A 15,113-nucleotide genomic window follows, 5' to 3' on the forward strand; every position below is an offset into this window, starting at 1 on the left:
CTAGAAGTTGGTGGACAAGAGCAGATCTGAGTTCTTCAGAGGTTGGAGCTTCCTTCTGAGGTAAAAAGCTCAAAGCTTTCCTTGTCTTTTGTGATTTGTGCTTCTTGGACCAATTTTTAGGGTTTTTGGTCCCAAGATGGAGACTTTATGAGCAAATGGTCTCCATAAGACTAGATCTGCCATATTTCAGAGTAAAATGAGTTGTATGTTCATAAAAATGTGATCTTGGACGAGATTATTGAGCCATGCATGAGATCTAGATCTTTTGAGGAAGGAGGAAAGGTGTTAGGGAGTGTAGGGACCTTTACAGCCATGCAAAGGCTTAAAGGTTCTGACTTTATGGTTTAAGGACCGTTAGGGAGCCTAGATCCAAGAGATGAGCTAAGGTCTTACGGGTTAAGACCCAGAAAATGGATTAAGTGAAATGGAAGTTATGCGCCGCGTAATTCCAGTACGCCCTGCGTACTGGGTTGAGGTCCCTGATTAGTTCTTTGGGCGTTTGTGTACGCTGAGCGTACCAAGGAGGTACGCCCCACGTAACCCCTCTGTGGGCTTTTGGACTAGAGTTGATATTTGGGCCTTAAGTGTTGGGCTTGAATCCTTGGGCCTGCGTAGTTGAGCATATGTGTAGAGAATTAATTGATGTCTTGGGCCTCATGTTGGGCTTGTCTTGTAGGGTGTTGTTGTGCCTTGGGGAAACCCATTTATTATTGGGCCTTGGTGGGCCCAATGGAATTAGAGCGTCGATGGGCTGGTAATTGGTCTATCTTTAGACCTAATAAGTGAAAGGTTGGTCCTAGTTTCTAATCATGGCAATAATGGGATTTGACACAGAGTTAGAGGCCAGTGTTTAGTAGCAGCGTGACTAGAGGATGATTCGTCGTTCCAGGTGAGTCTTCTCACTATACGTTACCTAGAGTGGTATTTATGTGGACCGGAGGCTCTTATGTGCTATGTATGATATTATGTGAATCTATGTGCTATGTGATATTTGTATGTTATATGATTGTATAGACCGGACCAGAAGGTCCAACGATACAAACCGGACCAGAGGGTCTAACGATTCAGACCGGGCCGGAGGGCCCAACGAGTTACAGGACTGGAGGGTCCCGCTGAGACACATCGACCGGAGGGTCGTACAGTAGCCTCGAGTGGCGTATGTGTTGTATGTGGTATTTTGGGGAACTCACTAAGCATTTATGCTTATAGTTGTTGTGTTATGTGTTTCAGGTACTAGCGAGGATCGCGGGAAGATGCCGGCATGATTCGTACACACTCATAGAGTTTATGTTATTGAGATTCTGGGGACATGTTTTGTATGACACAATGATACATTATGTTTTGAGAGTATCATGTGATTGAAAGTATGATTTAAAAATAAAAAAATTGTTTTGAAAATTTACGTTGTTACAATGCTAGTTTGCTATGTTACGTGAGATAGTATCAGTAGGAGGGGACTAGTCCCCAAGTTGGTCGTTAGGACCAACGGGTAGGTCGGACACCACATATATTTCTGACAATATGATAGAGATATGATATTAGGTGTTAGCAGTAGGGGTGAAATAGTCCCCATGTATGGTTGAAAGACCGGTGGGTAGGTCGGCACCCCAGAATAGCCTGACATGGATAGGTCGGCACCCCAGAATAGCCTGACATGGGTAAGTGAGCACCCCATAATAGCCTGACATGGGTAGGTCAGCACCCTAGAATGGCTTGACACGGGTAGGACGTGTGCCCCAGAATAGTCCGACAGTATATATACTTTGTGATTGTATGGTATGTGGTATGATGGGGGAACTCACTAAGCTTTGTGCTTACAGTTTTAGTTTTGGTTTCAGGTACCTCTTCGTCTAAGGGGAAGGAGCCGGCGGTGTAGCAACGCATCACACACACACATGGCTTCCGCATGGAGTTTTCTAGGAATGGACTCTGATTTATTTTACTTTGACAATATGATTTTCAGACACATTGTTATTTTTCTTTTTATAATTGACATGGCATGGGAAATCTTTTGGTAAACTATGTTGTGGGTTACTTAATTTAAAATGAAAATTTCGGCTTGATTGGGATGTTACAAGTTGGTATTAGAGCCCTGGTTTGAGGGATTCAGACACACCCTTAGGGATGTCTGGACTCAAACCGAGGGATTAAAAGATTTTTACAAGGAAAATGGTTTTCAAAAATCTGAGTCAGAGAGTTTTGAGAAAGAACAAGGTGTGTGATGCGTGCGACCGACCGAGATCAAGTAAGTTTTCCCAAAGATACCCATACTTGTTATGATAAGTTATATGATATATGATTCTGAGAACTGCATGCTAGATTAGGGCTAAGGATCTAGGACGATGCCTTGTATGCCTAATATATATGATTCTGAGAACTGCATGCTAGATTAGGGCTAAGGATCTAGGAAGGATGCCTTATATGCCTGTGGTATGAGGCTGTATGCTAGGACTGTTTAGTCAGTAGTAGGATGGCATGTATAGGTTATGCCTAAAATGGTTACTCAGTGCACAAATGCTTCTTGCTTTGTGCTATAAGGGTTATGGCTAGCTTTAACTATCTAGTGAATGAATATGTAGTAGTATTCACAAGCTAGCTAGGGACGGATAGCAGAGACCCCTTGTGCAGCTGATGGCGGATAGTAGGTCGGAGGGTGCCCTAGGAAAGCCTAGGACAAGAATAGTGGAAAAGGGTATCGGAAAAGGGACTTGGTGAAGTTGAAGCAATCCTTAAGAAAAGTATGGATAGATGTGGAAGGTAGTATGGGCCCGTACTACTGTAAGCAGAGGATCCGTACCTGAGTCAAGGAGGGCCGAGATGGAACCCGGAAACTTGGAGAATGTGTGAGACCTTTTGAGAGTATGTATGATCCTGACATTTATGCGTTTATTTTCAGTATGGTGAACACGCGACATGGATCAGGAGGTTTCGGATCAGGATCAGGATCAGGCTCGGGTGCAGGATCCGAGTAGGTTGATGACGGGCTACGCGAGTTCATCGCATCTGAGATCACGAGAGGCATCCTTGAGTCGACCTCGGTCATTTTCGAGTCGATCAGGGAGGGGATTATTGAGCTGATGGAGGATCGCCTCCGGGCATTCAGGAGTGATCTGGCATCTAGCCAGACGGGTGCACGCATACTGTCCTTTAAGGACTTCCGAGGGAGCGGTGCGCCAATTTATCATGTGGTAAAAGACCCCATTGCTTCCAGGAGATAGATCGCAGACATTGAGTCTGCGCAGTTGATGAGCTTCTGTCCGGAAGGGTCGAAGGTTTGCTTTGTTGCGGGGTGTTTGAGGGATAGAGCTAGAGACTGGTGGGAGTCGGTTGGTGACACGTTGGGAGCCCCAGCCGTCGAGGCTATGACTTGGTCAGATTTCGTGACTACGTTCGGGGCTGAGTTTGCGCCGGCTGTGGAGCTTCAACAGCTGGCCAAAGAATTTTTGGATATGAGGCAGATGACTGAGACAATGGTGGAGATCACCGCGAAGTTCAGGAAGAGGGCCCTGTTGGTACCCTAGTATGTGGGGATGTGGAGATGCGGAAGACCCACTACCATGATATGTTGAGGGCTGATATTTGAGAGCATGTCAGCTATTCAGCCTGCTCGACCCTAGAGTCCATGATTGCCAGGGCGTGGGAGGGGGAGCTCGATTTGGAGCATGTCAAGAAGAGGAAAGATGAGTCTGAGCAGGTTACAGGGGTTTCGGGGAAGAAACCCAAGGGATCCGACGTTAGGTCGAAGGGCAAGCCGGGCCAGAGCCGCTGCAGGAAATGCGACATGCCCCATGAGGGAGCTTGTAGAGCGGGATCGTCAGGCTGCTACAAGTGTGGCAAGACGGGGCACTTTGGCAGGGATTGTACTGCCCCCGCCCCCGTAGTACATATGTCAGACCTGATTTGCTGCCATTACAATCAGAGGCGCCACAAGAAGGGAAACTGCCGTAGATTGACAGCAGCGACAGCAGCAACGCTGACCCCAACGTCAGCACGGGTTGCGGATGGCTGGAAGGCCAAGTCAGAGGCTCCAGTGGTGTGGAGCCGAGCATTTCAGTTGATAGCCGAGGAGGCACGCGCTGCACCGGATGTGGTGACGGGTATGATTTATTTCTTATGCTTTTGTTTTATGTCGCTGTAATTTTGATATGTTATGTATGTGCTATGTATAGGATCGTTCCACGTGAACGGTATCCCAGTTCAGGTATTGTTTGATTCGGGTGCTACCCGATCGTTTGTATCTCTTGCAGTTAGCAAGAAGTTTCCTGAGTCTTCAGGCATGTTGGATTGCCCTCTTGAGGTCGAGATTGCGGATGACCGGTCAGTGTGAGCATCAGAGGTCTACCGAGATTGTGTTTTGCGGCTATTTGAGGAGCGTTATCTGGTAGATCTGGTTCCCATACCTTTACGGGGTAACAAGGTTATTATTGGTATGGATTGGCTAAGCCCCAATGGGGCAGTGATTGACTGTGCGCAACAGTTGGTGCGGATCAGTGCCCCAAGTGGGGGAGAGCTGGTGATTCAGGGCGAGAGGCCACAACGAGGACCAACTCTGTGTTCAGCAGCGAGAGCTAGGAACTCCCTTCAGCAGGGTTGCGCAGGATTTGTCGCCTATGTTAGGGATTCCCAGGAGATGGGTGAGGCAACAGTGGCCGATGTGCCCGTGGTACAAGAGTTTGCGGATGTATTCCCAGAGGAGTTTCCTGGGATACCTCCGGAGAGGCAGGTAGAGTTCAATCACCCTAGTCCCTGGTGCGGCTCCGACAGCCAAGGCACCGTATCGGTTGGCTGCTCCTGAGATGCAGGAGTTGTCTACACAGCTGCAGGAGCTGTTAGACAAGGGATTCATTAGACCGAACAGTTACCCTGGGGAGCCCCGATTCTGTTCGTGAAAAATAAGGACGGGTCGCATCGGATGTGTATAGACTATAGGGAGCTGAATAAGATAACGGTGTGATGATAGATGGTCCATTAGTATGGCCTAGACTACTCTAGCCCGCTAGCTTGACCTGGCATGCTCCTGCCAGCCCTGCCTAGCGTTTCCTTGCCAAGCCTTGCTGGGGACTCTCCTGCCGGCTCGGCCAGGCACTCTCTCGCCTGGCGCTCCCCTGAAAAACTTTCCAGGTGCGCGCCCGCTAGCCCCGACCGGCGCCTCCGGGTGGCCTTGCCCAGCTCCTTGCTAGTTGGGCCTGAATTGGGCTGGCCCAAAGCCTGACCTAATTCCCATTGACCTACCTGTCCACTATAAATAGAATAGTGCCTCCTCTATGAAGGAGGACCCCTTTTCCCTAAGACTCTTCCCTAGGTGGCTCTCAACCACCACTAGACCCCATGGCTCAGCCGCCACACTATACTCCGGCCGGGTGGCTCAGCCGCCACCTGCCGCCGTCAGCCACCATACACCACCACTAACACCAAGATGGTTCCCTCCAGCTATGGAGAACCATCTCAGATCTACTAGCTGATCTAACTTGACCGTCAGAGTCCGCTCCTGGGGCATAGTCCCTGGGACGGCTCTAACGACTTTGCACTGTGATATCCAGATCTCCGCTGTAGCAGAAGACCAGAAGACTCGCCGGAGGTCGATGTCGTATCATTTGGTGCCATCCCAGATTCGAGCAAGTAGCAAAAGCCTCAGTTGGCCTCCAGCTAGATTTTGACAAGATTTGTTCAGATCTGATGTGTTTTCTTCTAAGATTTGTTCAGATCTGTTCATTTCTACCCACCATTTGGTTCAGATCCATTTGGTTTCTACGAAGATCTATTCAGATCGATTTGGTTTCGCCAAGATCTTTCAGATCTGTTTAGTTTTTGCTTAGATCTTTTGATCTGTTGAGTTTTTTGTTCAGATCGTTAGATCTACTTTGTTTGTTTTTCAGATGTCTAAATATGCTTGGTTTTAGATCATTTGAGCAACACTCAAGTTTTAAAAGACTTCATAAGATCTGATTTTCATCTATATTTTGATGGGTTCTTCTGCAAGTAGTGAAGAAAGAATTTCTTATGAGTTCTTAACCCATTTTCGTTTTTATTTTGGTGTTTTTTCAAGCAATCTGAGAAGAAATTAAGTTTTCATGGTGTTTTACCTCATCTCTAGTTGTTTTCCTAAAAGAAATCGTTTTTGGTTCCTGATTCTTGGCAATACTATGTTGAAGTTGTTTATTTAATGTTTTCTTCAAAGCTTAAAGAAGAAAAATGAATTTTTTCCAGATCTGTTCTTGCTCACACATTGATAGCTTGTTGAGCAAGCTGAAGAAGAAAATAAGTTTTATGAACAACATCCCACTTCAGATCCGTTTTTTCACTTCTAATATGGGATTTGTTCAGCAGGTGAGGTGAAAAGATGTTTTTAAGAGTTTTTATTTCATCTCCAGTTCACATATTATCAAAAATCGTTTTTAGCTATGATTTTTTGTGTGTAATCCCATCTCTGCAGTAATTGGTTGTACACCTAGTTGTGTTGACATCTTAGGACCTTTAAAAAAAGGGATGGAGAAAAGAGCTTTTTATGGGATTTTACCCCAGCTTAGTTCATATATTTTTAGAAAATCTCATGTAGATTATGATTTTCTGTACATTCAAGTTGCTTAAAAGCTTGGAGAAGAAATAAAAAGAGAGGGTGGCTTTTCAAGAGTTCCTACCCTATCTTCAATATATTTTGGTGTTTTGAGTAGAAAAGAAATTTTTATAAAATCTTTTCCTCATCTCAAACCCATACATAACCAGAAAATCACTACAGATTGAGTTTTTTCTGCATACAATTTCATTCACTCAAACATTTGTTTGTACACACAGCTATGTTACTTGTACATCTCACAAAATAGCCAATAAGAAAAAATCTTTTTAAGATCATATTCCGACATTTTACCCCAGACATTTACCACATAAATTTACAATTCACTGCTAAAAGTGGTAAAAATTATTTATATATTACAAGAATGGGCTGTCACTCTCCAACCAACAAAATAAAAAGAAAGAGAGAGAGATGTACATGAGATTCCACACCATCAAACGGATCTGATTGATACACAAGCAGATTGGGGACTTACAATTGGTATCAGAGCTTGGATTGTATCAGTCAATTTTGTCATATCTGGAGCTTATTTGATCTTATTTTTGAAGGATTCCTGCATTTTTGGATAGATCTTGGCAAAATAAGGGTGGGGGGGGGGGGGGTTGTTCTTTGCATTTTTGATAAAAACGAGTTTTTGATCGAGTTTTGGAGCAAAAATGGTGAAAAACGTCGTTTTTTTCGCGATCTGATTGAAGGTGTGCTGTCAGTTGAAGGTGTACGGCCGCGGAGTGTGCGGCCCCGGTGTGCGGTCTTGGTGTACGGCTTGGTGGTTTGCAATCCTGCAACGTTTCCGGTTCGCACCTCGGTCTCGGTCAGCAGCGTGTGCGAGCCTTCGGTCGATGGTCTTGGTCAGCTCAAACTTCGTAGCGTACATTTAAAAAGGGAAGAAAGTTGGGGCTGCCAAGGATTTGAACCTGGGTCTCCTCCCTACACAACCAGCGCCTTACCATCTTATCTAGCTTGCTAAATGTTATATCTCTTCTCTTGTTAATTCATAAAGACTCCATTTCGAACCAAATTTCGCATTTTTTACATTTTTAACCCAAAAATCAATTTCCTTTATTTTTAAATTACTTTTTCAACTAAAAAATTTAGTTTTTAATTTTTTACTTTATAAATTGACTTTTGACCTTAAATTTTGACTTTGACTTTAAAGTTTGACCTTTGACTTTAAGCGTTGACTTTAAAATTTTAAAATTTAGCTTTTTGGTTTGACTTTGAAGTTTAACCTTTTAAATTTGACTTTTAGGGTTGACTTTTGAGTTTTTAGTCAAAGGGCATATTTTTATAAAAATGAGTTCCTCATCCATTTCGTTAATTGAAGTTTCATGTACTCCATCTTGTGAAGCTACGATTAAATTTCGTCGCGAACAAATTGATTTGCTAAACAGGGAAAACGAGGACTTAAAATACAAAGGATATCAACTTAGGAAAGGTTAAAAACCCTTAAAAGGACAATTAGAAGCGAAAATCAAGGATTTCCGAAAGCTTCAAGAAGATTACAGCAACAAGTGAAAAAACTATGATCACATTAAGGCCGTGTTTGGCGCGCCACAGCTAGCTGATAAGCTAGCTTATTTTTCGAGCTTTTTTATGTTGTCGTATTTGGTAAGCCAAAAAGTAGCTGATAAGCTAGCTTTTTGAAAAGCTACTTAGACTACTTTTTAGGAGCTTTTTTAAAATTTTCCAAATACACCCCTTAATTAATTATAGAAAGTTAGAAACACATATTCTTACATGTCCTTTTATGTAATTTTATATATTTCAGCTAGCTTTCAGCTAGTTTTACCAAACGTTATTTTTTATCAGCTAGCTTTTCAGCTACCAGCTAGCTTTTTATTTAACAGCTAGCTTTTTATTTAACAGCTAGCTTTTCAGCCATCAGCTAGCTTTTCAGCTAACAGCTAGCTTTTCAGCTAGTCCGCCAAACATAGTCTAAAAGCAAACTTGCTACTGTAACTGAAGAACTTGGCACTTTGAAAATTAAGTGTGGAAAAACAGATGTTAGTTTCAAAAATTATACTGCGTCAAGTAAGACAGTCGAGTCCTTAGTTGAAAAACAATTGAGTTTTAAAGATAATCAAACCAAGGGTTGAGGATATGAGAGTGTCCCTCCTTCATTTAACCATTCATATTATGTTAATCCCTTGACTCAGGAAGAGATTGACTGAGATGGTATACGGTAAACCAGTTGCTGAACAGGCAACTGAGGGTGTTGAGATGAAAGATGCTAATGATTCTACTTCCTGTGCAGGTAAAGCAGTATAGGATGAGAACAAGGAGAAAACTACTGAACAAACAAATGACTCCTTGAACTCTAAATTTGTTGCTTCTAACTCAGTTACTTCTGACAAACCTGCGGTTGAGAAATACAGGCCACCAATTCCAGGGAAACAGAGTGCCTGTTGTATGTGTGTATGTGGGAACAACCAGAAACAAGGCAAGGATACGCCACCAGGGGCAGGAAGAAACAATTCCTACGTGAAGAAGCAAACTTGCTTTCACTATGGAACACCTGGACACATTGCCAAACATTGTCCAAATCGCGCATACGTTCCCTACTATGCACAAAGAAGGCAGAACGCGCCAAGAGGGAGATTTTCGAAAAGAAGCCCCTCAAGGTCACAATCAGACATTGGCGACTGGAATGCAAAGAAGGCCAAGAATTCAACTCCCAAGGCCAAGAATCCAACTCCAGAGGTCACGAAGGGAATGCCGGCCAAGAAGCCAAATCCAAGAGATGCTCTTGTGAAGCCAAAATCAAAGTCATCTCAACGGCCGACATCAAGATCAAAAGCAAGTACCGAGCCACCCATCGGATCGAAAAAGAAATGGGTTAAACCCAACTACAAATGGGTTCCGAAGGTTCACTCTCCCAAATCTCCTAATGATTCTAACATTTCTTCATCTTCTATTTTTGATAAACAGGATATGTCATGGGAGAGGGTACCTTGCGTTGATGAAAAAGGTCAACCCAATTTCAAAATGGACTGGGTTCCGAAGACCAACTAATCTTGCTCTATGTCAGAGCAGCTATGGAAGCATATCATTAGACTTCGGTTTGTTGGTAGTGGCTGCTCCTGGCACATGATAGGGGACATCTCTCAACTTTGCAACACTCAGAACTTTATTTGAGAGAATGTGTCCTTTGCGGGAAAGGAAGAAAGGAAAGGATCACACATGGGGTTAGTGCTTAATGACATGAAGAATTTTCGGATCTGTTCTGAGATTATGCGTGGTATTCTCAGACCTTATGGATGCAATTTCAATCGGTGAATTACGGTTTGCGTTTTCTTCTCTATACTCCTGAGTTTATCTTACTCTGATTCGTTTTAAAGACAATTTTTCATTTTCTTAATAGTTTTTCGTTAGTAGGTGTCTGTTAGGAAGTTATATCAAGAAAGTGATAACAGACAGTCTAAAACCAGTGTAAGGGACTGAATCTGAATCGTCTAGAATCTGTGTTCAATGTGTTGGTAGGCACGGAGGATTTGATATTGTGGATTTGGATAAGATTGTTTGGACTGACCATATGATGCTCGGGTAGATTGACCAGTGAGATAAACACGGGAACCCATATGATACACTAAATTAATACGCATCTAGAATTGTGATTCAACTTTTCCTTGATGTACGGACTTATGTCCTTAATTCTGGTTCTGATAGGGCGACTGGGGGTTCTGATAAAGTAGGTATGTAGGAAATTATTTTCTTGCTTTCTATCTTCCATTCATATGTTGCTTCCTCTGCGTGATTAGAAGAGATCCGACCTAGAATGCAGTATATGCAACTCTATTTCTACGCACCTCCCTATCTATGAAACTATTTCTATCTGTTCGGCTTATGTTGTCTCCTCTGTGTGATTGAAACATATCCGACCTAGAACACTGCATATGCAACATTCTACTTCTCAATCCTTATATCTCTGTTAGCCATATGTTGTCCCCTCTACGTGATTGAAAGAGATCCGACCTGGGACACAACATATGCATCTATCTCTAAATCTAACTTCCTACATAATAATTGTTTACTCACCTAAAGTAAGGAGTCCTTAGGAAGTTCTTGATAACAAGGGTATATTGGGAAGTGGGGAACACGTTCTAGTGAAACTAAAATTGAACCATTTAAGAGGTTGCCTGTAGATCTCGTTGCTTAATTTAAGTGGACAACAATACCCGTGGTCGTCGTCAGCTAAATGGTTTATTTAGAAAAGTTAGTCGATATGCTTCGTGTTTAAGTGGACCACAATACTGGCAATTGAACAGATCTATTCATGAAGGTGAAGGTACTGATAAACAAGTTCCGACTGTCTCACAACTTTGATCCCAAATATTTTTCTTTTTGTTTAATTTGTTCATAGCTCTCCTCTATGCACAAATTTAGGAGGAGAATTAAAAAAAATTATATATATATATATATATATATATATATATATATATATATATATATATATATATATATATATATTGTGTGCTAAGTTTACTTTTAGTTTTGTTTTGTCTTGAAAAGTGAATACAGATGTAGATGAGACTCACGGAGATTGTATCGAGATTTTTTGAGCCAAAGTTTCATCCGTGATCATCGAAGAATTCTCATTCGAAGGAGCAAGAAATGAAGATTATTCTTTTAACATTTAATCTTTCAACTCCGGAAGCAAGGCGAAGCTGCACTTGAAGATTATGTGACGGATTGCATTGAAGCCTCCTCAATCAATCTGCCGCTATCTATGAACCTGCTGAAGTGATCCAGAAGATTCGTTCTCTCTGTTCTCTCTGAAGATTCTCAAGCTGAAAGTGCCATCTTTCAAGAATCTCTACATCAAGCCTCCTCACCCAATGTGCGTTCAATGTCAAATTCTGAAGAAATGCCCAACTGCTCAAGATGAAGTCATTCATAGACGATTCATATGTTCATCCTGATGTTGTTAAGAAATTGATGATTAAAAGCTGAAGCCAAGCTCCCATTGAAGATCGACAAGAAAAGCCAGCTACTTTTTAGGGGGAGCTTGTTGGGTCAATTAGAAAAGAAAGCTATAAACCAAGGGGGAGATTGTTGGGTCAAAATATGGTTTATACTTTGCTTTTTTAAGAAAATGTACTTTTCCGTAATTTTGTGGCTGTGTACGACCGTACATGTGTGTACGGCCACACACCCTGTGTACAGCCGTACACAGGGTGTGCGGCTGTACACACGTGTACGTCTGGAGGTCCATATAACTAGATGTAATGGGTAGAGGAGTGTATGGCTAGAAGGGAGAAGAGAGCATGTTGTAGAGAAAAAACTAGAGAGAAGAAGAGTGTGTGTTAGTGTGTGTGAATCTTGTATTTGGATCTACATTCTAATCATCAAATAATACAAGATTCATCGTCTTCTTCTTCTCCTTCTCTTCTTATTGTGATCTGGCATCATCCTTTTGATTGGAATTCCGCACCATCAAACGGATTTGATTGATACACAAGCAGATTGGGGACTTACACATTCCCACCTCTACAGATGACATTTTCCAACTGAAGATACATCCCACCGATCGTCACTGGTCATTTTCGGCAACACCAGATCGACTATAGCCAGCCACACCTTCAAGATGAAGCGTCGCCGGAAGACCTCCTCCGCCAAACGCACCCCAACCTGATGCAGACCAATCACCCTCGATGTCACCGGCAAGATCGATGATCTGATATCCTCTACAACCGTCAGCGACGCCTGGCGAGAAACCCGGGACTGTTTGTCGTCTACCCAACCAATACAAGTCCACAGATGTGACTTTTATAGTTTCCAAGGTCTTGAAGTTGCCGACAGATATCCCCTTTCCTTTCAAAAACGACAAGGGAAATTTTGGGGACCCGCATGTGTTACCCTGGAGCCTTAATACGTCTGCCCATATCATATAAGTAAAATGATAATAGAAAGGAAATTGGGCTTCCCTTATTAAAAAATCGAGATCTTTCACATTTTTATATTGGACCTTTTATCAAGCGGGCTTCAGCAGATCTATCTATGGGCTTCCACAATAATTATATTTTGTTATGTTGGGCTACACCAACAAATAAAATGGGCCAGTCTTATAAGAAAATAATAGGCTATTTAACGCTGTTGTGCCGCAAGCTCCGCGCAACAGAATACACTTTTAAAATATATGTTACGATCCATACCAATCAGCTTTAAAAAAAAGAGAGGGGGAGGGAGAAGAGTAGTGTACTACCGCCACTCGTGTAGCGTTTAGAGAAAATCACAACATGCAATATGAATCAATTTATTATTTCAATAGAGAATACTAAATATTTGATCGATATGCCTTTTCAGATAATTGCCCCAGCGCTACACACTCAGAGTGCACCAACAGCAAACTCGCGGAGCAAAGTTCGGCCTATAAAATATTTACTGGGGACTTGCAAAGTGCGCACCACTGACCAGTCACTCAAAGTTCCCCTCCAACGGGCATAGAAATATAACTCAACGTTTCAAAAAAAAAAAAAACAGGGGAGGGAGAAGAGTAGCACACTACTACTACTACTACTACTCGTGAAGCATTCCGAAATAACCATCAGCAACTGCGCTGCGCGGTCATCAGCAGCCGTGTTGACCAATCCCGGGAAGTATCGCTAATCAACTCTCACATTCATGTTGACCGACCCCCGCTAGTCTTACCGCCCAACTCTTAGTAGTCGCACAGCTCGACCTTCAGCAGCGACACGACCTAGCTCAGCAGCTACAAAGCCCAACCATTAATAGCTACTTTGTCTGACTCCCAGCGGTCGCGCTGCTTAGCTCTCTCCAGCCATGCTACCCAGTTTTGTTAGTGCTTGGGTTGCCTAGCTCTCTCCAGCAGCTATGTACCTCGCCTTTCAGTGGCTATACATTCGTCTTTCCCTTTCTTTGCATCCTCTAAAAAAAAGGAAGGGGGGGGGGGGAATAGGGTTGGTACGAAACTATGTAGAAGTGATTTTTATTCCCAGGGGGTAGAGTTAAAGTACATGAAGAACTGACACTACACATGACAGTGCATCTCCGAGGTGACATTGGTATGCCATATTGAAAGAGTAGCCTCGTATTTCAACCCTCAGGAGTCTCGTTGCCCAGATCTCAGTGGTCATGCTGCTCATCTATTGCTAGCAGCTCGATGCTCGGTTCTCAACGAGCCTGCTGACCAGTTCTTGACAGCAGTCTCGCTACGCACCGCCTAACAGCAGCTACACTATCAAGCCCTAAGTAGCACCGCCACATAGCTCTCCGTAAACAGCCAAGACAGCGAGGCATCAGTTATTAGTACGAATAGCGATGCAGCAAAGCATCAGGTACCATTCTGCTTTAACCCAGACTTATCACACGATCTAGACACATAAATTGTAGGGCGCCAAGCTCCGCATGCGAGGTTTAGCACCCTTGCCTCGAGTCGTTTGGCTTCTCAGCCCGACTCTATTGTAGCGGCACGCTCCACATGCGAGGTTCAGTACCCTCGCCTTGAGTCGCGTGGCTTCTCAGCCCGACTCCATTGTAGCGACACGCTCTACATGCGAGGTTCAGTACCCTCGCCTCGAGTTGCCTGGCGTTTTAGCCCGACTCCATTATAGCGGCATGCTTCGAATGCGAGGTTCAGTACCCTCGCCACAAGTCGCCTGACTTCTCACCGACTCCATTATAGCTGCATGCTCCGCATGCGAGGTTCAGTACCCTCACCTCGACTCGCCTGGCTTCTCACCGAATCCATTATAGCGTCATGCTCCGCAAAACGAGGTTTAGTACCCTAGCCTCGAGTCGCCTGGCTTCTCAGGCCGACTCTATTATAGCGACACGCTCCGAATGCGAGGTTTAGTACCCTCGCCTCAAGTCGCCTGGCTTCTCACCGACTCCATTATAGTTGCACCTCCGCATGCGAGGTTTAGTACCCTCGCCTCGAGTCGTCTGGCTTCTCACCGACTCCATTATAGCGGCACGCTCCACAAAATGAGGTTCAGTACCCTCGCCTCGAGTCGCCTGGATTATCAGCCCGATTCCATTATAGTGACACGCTCCGCATACGAGGTTCAACACCTTCGCCTCGAGTTGCCTGGCTTCTTAGCCCGATTCCATTATAGTGACACGCTCCACATACGAGGTTCAATACCTTGGCCTCGAGTCGCCTGGCTTCTCCGCCCGACTCCATTATAGCAACTTGCTCCGACCATTCCACGCGACGCTCTTCTGCGTGATCTATCTACGATCGTTAGCAGTCAAGCCCGATCCATTCCACGCGATGCTCTTCCACATGATCTATCTACGATCATTAGCAGCCAAGCCCGATCCATTCCACGCGACGCTCTTCCGTGTGATCTATCTACGATCGTTAGCATCCAAGCCCGATCCATTCCACGCGATGCTCTCTCGCGTGATCTATCTACGATCGTTAGTAGCCAAACCCAATATGTTATACGCGAGGCTTTCCCACATGACATCTCCATGTTCGCTGGCTGCTATGACTGAGCTATTCTCCTAAGTTGCGCAACATAAGTCGCGCATCGTCGTGCACATAAGTCGTGCATCACAAGCTTATTGCACGTCTAAC

The sequence above is a fragment of the Lactuca sativa genome, chromosome 5, assembly GCF_002870075.4.
Source record: "Lactuca sativa cultivar Salinas chromosome 5, Lsat_Salinas_v11, whole genome shotgun sequence".
NCBI lineage: Eukaryota > Viridiplantae > Streptophyta > Magnoliopsida > Asterales > Asteraceae > Lactuca > Lactuca sativa.